This window comes from Charadrius vociferus, unplaced genomic scaffold (genome assembly GCF_000708025.1).
Source record: "Charadrius vociferus isolate BGI_N301 unplaced genomic scaffold, ASM70802v2 scaffold195, whole genome shotgun sequence".
Lineage (NCBI taxonomy): Eukaryota > Metazoa > Chordata > Aves > Charadriiformes > Charadriidae > Charadrius > Charadrius vociferus.
Window position 1 is genome coordinate 429,575 of NW_009648539.1, and position 6,237 is coordinate 435,811.

The window sequence follows — 6,237 nt, forward strand, 5'->3', positions numbered from 1 at the left end:
GAACAAAGTGAGTTACACATTTTAAAGGACAAGTGAATCTTCAGTTGAAGATGCAGCTGAGTGATTTTCACTGATTCATCTCTCTGTTTTTCAAGTAATTTTGCATGCAGCATTATGAGATACTTTGGATGTTTTTACTCACTTAAGAAAATTAATTGCTGACTTCTTGAAACAAGAAATAAAAATGCATCAACCTAATTCTTAAGTCCACTGAATATCAGTAGTAGAATAACTTGTGCTACTCTTTATTTTGCAGCATGTTTAAAATGAACATTATGTGTGGTAGGCTCTTTTATATTGTTTGAAAAATCTTATTTACTATCTCTGCTAAATGAATTGCCAAGAATTTGGCATGGAATATAGTTAACAACTACAGAGCCACAAAACTGTTTAGCTAAGGCTGAGCTCTGTTCTTTAGAAGTTGTCGGCAAACTTGACAATGGTTCTTTATTCAATTCCCTTTTAACTTAAACTGAAAAATCATCATATTATTTAACTATGCTGTCATGAGAGGAAAAGTAAAAAAAAAATCTCAAAATAGCAAATACTGTATCTTTTATAAAAAGAGAATTAAAATGATTAGGATTTGGCACAGTACTTCATTTTTTCAAAAATTCATTCCTTCACTTCAGGACTGACATGTTCTTATAATCTGTCTCAGAAATTACACAACTCTCGGTTGCAATTCATGACAGTTATGCAAGAGAGAGAACAAAACATGTATGAATGATTTCAACTGCGGACTTGAATGTTAGTCACTTTGCTAATGTGATTGCTTCCTGTATGTTGCTGATGTGTCGTACCTGGTAGCCAAGCAGGTATTCATTTTCCATTTTTGTGTAGAATTGTATAGCTAATTTTCATCAACAACATGAAGCTGTGATATTTAGATATGGCAAAACAATCAGCTGAAGAGACATATAACATTACCCTGTGCTCACAAAAATCTGATTTATATACCCGTTTAAATAATCATCACATTTCACTTAATGTGCACCAAAAATGTATTTTAAGAATTGTACATTAACAGTGATTAAATTGGAAAAGACATTTTCGTACTGTAGCTAACAGTCCTGAAGAATTGAGCAGGATTTGAAGAAGAAGAAATTACCAGAGGAATGACCAGATTTGTAGTCCAAATAATGAATATGCTATCCTTAAATGTGGAAGAAGAGAAAAAAGTGTAATAGCCTGTGCTGTATTTCTGCTATTTTAATTGAAAGGATTGGGTAGTGTGTAGGTTAAAAAAATAAAGTAGCAACATAAGAAAAATTAAAATTGCTAGGATTGGCTATCGGATTAGTGGCACTATAGAGCATTGGTACATTAACACCACTGACAATGTCAATTCATTATCATTGATGGCTAAATAATCTTAGAAATGCTCAGTGGACCTATTAGTTCCTGAACATAAGCAGCTCATGCTGCATTTCTTCATTAGCTTTAATTGCTATAAATTTTACCTTTTTAAAAATCATGCTTTAAAAGGTGAAGTGATCTTTCAGGAACATTAACTCTGTAATTTTGTCACAAACAGAAGGTCCTGCACTATGTTTTCTTTTCTGCAGTAGTTAATATTCTATCCTCTGACTTTTAGATTCATAGTAATAAGCCCTCTGCTAGTTGTGAGGATAAATTGTGTTTCAAAAGCTTTTGAATCTGCTTGGGCACTTGTTAAAGGTGAAATGTCAGTGCAACATCGTGGTGTAGCGTGGTCTTAAAATACCACTTTTTTTTTTTTGTTTAGACAAAAATTATCTGGAAATTTTTGTCTCTAAAAAAAAATAACCAAAAAAAGCTGTGTCTGTGGTGGTGTTTTAGGAAAGCTTTGCTGTGTCTCAGTTTTCCAAATGATCCTCATATTTACACGACACAAAGTACACAATATGTAATTCACTTAGTTGTTGAAAAAGGCAGTAATTCTGCTGTGTTGTTTTATTTTTTTTAATTGAAGTTCAGGGTTTGTTTTTCTTCAGCTGCACAGCAGAAACTACATGACACAGAAATTGGACACCGCTAATGTTTTAACATTTGGAATAAACCGTCTGCTACTCATTTCCTTATCGCAGATGTGTGTTAATTGTTTTCTTTTCCATACCCATGGCTGTAAAATATATCCCATTATTTCAGATGTAGTATCTATTTTATGCGGGTAGCAAACCGCTGCATATTCGAATTAAATTTTGGAAAGTCTGGCTCTGAAACTGGCTGATACCCTGGGTTAGATGAGCAAATCTTGGTTGCCCAGCATTTAAAAATTTCGTTTAATTTGCCTGCTGAAATGCAGTGAAAACACTTATCATGGACTTTTCAAATTTTACGCCTCAGGTAGAACATGAAAAATGCATTGTTCTGCACTTGAGATTTTGAACAGAATTTATAGGCAATATTTGATTTAAAAATGCATCTACTATTCCTTTGCCTTTTCTTGCCTTTGCTCTCAGAAACAGAATTTTTGGGAATGTAGTTGTTTCAAGTAAATGTGGCTGTTTCTTTCTTTTTTTTCTCTCCTTTATGATTTCTTAAAAATCTGCTGAGGAAGATGGGTATAAGGTAGGTTTGGATTTTCAGGAAAATTTTTAGTATTTAATACATGCACGTAAACATTTTTTATTATCTTCCTAAAAAATTGAAAGGACATTTGTAGTAATGTCTTTATTATGTTTATTCTGCCTATAGTATTCCATATATAGTAGTCAAGTGCTTTAAGTAACAAAAGTAAGTACTTGTGTACACAAAGGAATTTGGAGGGAGGTGGAAAGGCTTGGGTTTTTTTCTGTATTTTGCTGAAGAAGTTCTCTCTTGTGGGGTGGTTTTGGGGTGGGTTCTTTTTGCTTTTTTTTGGTCTTGTTGGATGGAGGTATTGATCTTTTTTACTTTCTGCTCCTCAGTTCTTGATTTGCCTTGAAACTCCTTTTCCCAATTAATTCTGGAGATGTTATAAGGTGTTCTGCTAAATAAGTGTTTTGCTAAATTCAGTTATTTTTTAAAGCCTCATATAAACAAGCTTTGAGGAGAGTTATAGTGTCCCAAGCATGGAAATAACTTCACTTTTGCTGCTGCTGTTAATGCTAAGAATAGTTCAGAGATCTTAATCTGTATAAAGCTCAGTATTTTAATGACACTGGTTGCTTTGAGAATGTCTGAAGAAAAATACTCGCCTATATTGAGTATAGTGGCTAATAGATCTTCGTACTTTATAGATAAGAATGTGCTTTGACCAGCTGCATCAAAAAAATTGGCTGTGCTCCTGTGTGTTGTGTTCTGAAAAATCTTTTAGATTATCAGATTTTCTTAACTGATTACTGTTAACGTCAGGCTACTTTTAGTGAAAGCCTGCTGTTAAGATTGCTTTTAGCAAGCAAAAAACTTATTCATAAATTTATTGGTAGGAGCAGGAAAAACATTATATTTTCAAGGATGCCTTAATGTACTGTAATGTAAATTAATTATTTATGCTTGTGCAGTTTGGGAAATCTTAAATAGAAAGTTGCTACTCTAGTAAAACTATTTTTGTGTGGTATTACCTAGTTTTTGTGCATTAGAAGGGATCTCTGTGTAGATGATTATAATGTCACTTTCTGACCTTTGCAGCTTGAATAATTGTAAATCATTGCTTCATAACGTGTCAGAGAATGTCTGTACTAGGCAATTAAATGGCAGAATATAATAGACCAAATTATTGCCTGTCATGTTTTCAACAACACAGTTAGTATTTGAGTTACACTTAATCATTACGTGCATTAGCAACTTCATTGGAATCCAGCTTCAGGCTGAGCATGAAATACATTACATTATTTAAACCTCTAATGGTAGAAGTCATTTATTTGTGTTGAAGTGTACAACATGCAGAGTTTCATAAAGCAAGGAACACTTGAGAGCTTAATTTATCCAAATCAAAGTCTAAATGCAGATAAACACAAGTGGCAAAAATTAGTAATTTTTATAGGCTGGAAATATTTAAAAATACATGGTTGTGGGTAATTGTAGGCAGAAGGAATAAATTAAAATCACCATTTTTAGTCAGCTCTGAGAACTAAAACTGTTGTATACCTAAATCATCAAATGCATCATGAAATTGCATTTTGGAATGAACAATTAATTACACACATCATACCTACGGATGTGTCCAAACAAGAAATATGTATTTGGTACAGCTGTTTAGATAAGTGTGTGTGAAATGACTGTTCCAGATCCAGATATTCTGAGTTTCTCTATCTGCATTTTGCCGGTTGGTCCTATCATACACTAGTGTCTACGTTTACTTCAGTAAAGAAAAGGAGGTGAACCTACGTAACAGCTTTCCAAACTTGCACACGCTTTTAAACAAATTAATAAGAAAATACTAGAAAAATTTAGGGAGTAAGGTAACATATGTGTTATATTATCTTGCCAATTTTTGTTCAGTTATCTATCATTTTATTGGATTTGCAGACCTGACCTTCAGTACGTAGTCCCTATTTTTACCATTTAAGAAAACTGCTTGAAATGGAAGCAATTTACTTTTATTCAGAAAAGCTCGCAGCATCTTTAAACAGCTGGTACCGATCCTACGGTGTGTTGTGCGAGACTCTCTTGGCCTGGAAGACTGCCATGGAGCTGGCTGGAGTTAAAGCCAGTGGGTGGGAGACTGAGGTACAGGCGGTGGAAGGACTCTTCTCTTTGAGACTGACGGGTATTACAACCGATACAGAAAATTCAAGACCAACTTTCTGACTTAATAAAATGTGTTTTTACCAATTTGCATGATGAGTTGGGTTATAATAATGACTTAGTTGTGCTTGCTGAAGGCAGAAGGTATCTAAAGGACATACTTGTGAGAGTATATGTTTGTATTTGAATTAGAGATAGTGATTCAGACTAATACCTGTGTTACACGCAATCCAATTCAATGCACTTCCAAATGGTAATTATCAAGATGCGCCATGGTGTGACTATGATATGTGTGGCACGTATAACTAGTGCTTTTACAGGCATGCATTTTTAATTTTTTACTTTACTGTAGATTGCTGTGACATGCAGGACGCGTGCATTTCTGTTAGGCCATAGGCACCTTGCTCTGAACGCATCCTCCGAGAGTGAGCGCCTGCCGTGCCCACGCAGGGAGGGTCTGAGCCCCTCCTGAGAAGGCAGGAGTTGGGACTAATGGGAAACAGGCTGATGGTGCAAAAACTGGGGTTTAACAGTTAGTGCTAAGGCAAGCAGCAGTCCTAAAATTCAGTAACCTACTGAAAAAGAGATTTCCGTCGTTATGATCCATGGTTTGGAAGGACTGGCCTAAGCGTTGAGAAAGATACTGTTAAAAATTGCCTTCTGTTGGCAGAAGGAGGTGACAAAAAAGTTGTCTCAGTTTTGGTTACCATGAGAAGGGAGCCTGAGAGCTGACGGTGTCAGTGGTTGGTACTGACAGGGAGAGAGGTTTGCTTGATTAAAATTTTGGTTGGGTTGTTTTGTTGATAGGCTTAAGTTGCATGGTTCAGATTTACATCCAGAATTCAGAAGGTTTACATTGGCTTTATCTTTGGTTTTAATCATTACTGTGTAGAAATTGCATCAAGATGATTCAGCTGTGATTTTCCTTGGTGCCTTTAGTAACTTTACTTTAAAATTTAGAGGATAACTAACTGAGCCTAACCTTTATCAATGAATGTCTCTCCTCTAGTACTACAGGCGTTAGTAAGTGGGATGTTACCCAAAAATGGAAAAAATAGACTCTGATTTATGTTTTATACGGTTTAACTGTAAGTTGTTGGAACACCCTCAATTTTAACCAAATTTAATCTATAAGAATTGACTGCTGCATCAATCTGTTGGAGCATCTTTTTTTTATTTTTTTGTCCCATTGTACTTGCATCAGATGTATTACCCTAATGTAGCTTCTTCAGTAGTTACTGCTCAATTCATTGGAACGCCCCGGCATCTCAGAGGATGCGGCATGCGGTGCATCCATGTCTTCTTTCACGTTTAAATTGTCTGTTTAAAAACCTTAACTTTGTTTTTCTTCCCAGTGATTTTTCCTCCTGTTTGCCCTGTAATGACTGGAAATTGTGTTTACGGGGTTTAGTACAAGCAGAATCAAGCCTATAGATTTTAAGCACTTCAGGACAATTAATCTTACTTTCCGTGTTTATTACAACCCCGGGCACCTTCCCGAGACTCGGCGATTAGTTTACTAGGGTAGAACTGGTTTCTCCAGAAAATTTGTGTCTCGGTACATTCGTGTTTCAGGTATCAACA

At 35.3% G+C, this 6,237-nt stretch overlaps 1 protein-coding gene across 1 annotated transcript in view; it reads left to right on the forward strand.

The window, feature by feature from the left end:
* Nucleotides 1–6,237, forward strand: part of ZNF407 (zinc finger protein 407) — a 327,241-nt gene that overhangs the window by 11,690 nt on the left and 309,314 nt on the right. The window lies entirely within an intron of this gene.